Source organism: Sesamum indicum, linkage group LG5 (genome assembly GCF_000512975.1).
Source record: "Sesamum indicum cultivar Zhongzhi No. 13 linkage group LG5, S_indicum_v1.0, whole genome shotgun sequence".
Classification (NCBI taxonomy): domain Eukaryota; kingdom Viridiplantae; phylum Streptophyta; class Magnoliopsida; order Lamiales; family Pedaliaceae; genus Sesamum; species Sesamum indicum.
Genome location: NC_026149.1, coordinates 7,251,450 through 7,252,770, shown reverse-complemented (window position 1 = coordinate 7,252,770; position 1,321 = coordinate 7,251,450).

The window sequence follows — 1,321 nt, the reverse complement described above, 5'->3', positions numbered from 1 at the left end:
GTTACGATCAATGGTAGGAACTACTGGTGCTGGCACTGGAGTGGATGCGCGCGCCTGTGCAAGTAACTGCGCTTGTGCTTGTGCTTGGGCCTGAAAAGCCATTTGAAATATTTGTGCATACTCTGGTGGTAATCCTGTCGCTGGAGCACCACCGGGAGGAATAGGAGCCTCAGCACCAACACCCTCTCGACCTACTTCCACCTCACCTGCACTTGCAGGTGCCACTGAGCCCTCTACGGACTCCGTTGACTCTTCTCTACTAACTACTGGGTCAGCACGTCTACCGTGAGAAGCCATCCTACATTAAACAATTCAATCATTAAAGAAATCTCACAATCATTACCCTAGAAACGTAGACCTGCTCTGATACCACCCAATGTAGCACCCCCTACTCGCTACATCTAATTATCACTGTTTCATCCTTTCTTTAATCAGAACTCATTCTATAAGTAATTCGCTTTCAACCAGTAAAATAAATTCTAATTTATCAATATAATATTATATATCACAAAAGGCATTAGATACCACCAAAAGTTCATATTTACCCTCACTACATGTTCTCGTGTTCATAACCTCAAGAAAATCATACCACAACTTTAAACATAAATCCCGATAAAAGACCAGAATATTTACAACCCAACAATCAAAAACTTTGGCTTCAGAAGTCACGGCTGACCCACCTAATAAAGACAACGGCACCGCTCAAAGTCAATGTGGCTAGTCAGTGTGACCTATCTCCTGAAAAGTACGTGGCAAGGAATGAGCTGCCTACTCAATAAGTATAGCTGATCAGTTTATATATACATACAGGCAACAATTTCACGTACATGCAGTCACATCGACTAACAGTCATTATCAATAGCAACAACAAATATAAGCAGTAATACCTACTCACAATTATAAATCAATCTATGACATAATATTCAACATTATCGTTTATTAGCTAAGGGCCCCACTCACTCTAATTGGTATACATCAGTCAATGGTTTCGCCGGCCATCATCATATCATATACAGCACAGGATACCCGTTGTGTGATATCCCCACACTCTTTTACTTCAGCTGTGTAGCAATATAGCACAGGACATCACAACAAACATGGTACCCCCACACCACCCCAGTGTGTAGCTAACAAGCACAGGATATCCCCTGCTGCCCCGGAATACCCCGGTACCCTACGCGCCATGGTACCAAGCTTAATTCACATATTTTTCATATCTCAATATCAATCACATTATCATCAATCATATTTTCATAAACCATTGACTGTGTTTCCAACTAGGTAAGCATCATCTTTTATTTCCATTCACAATCGTCATTCT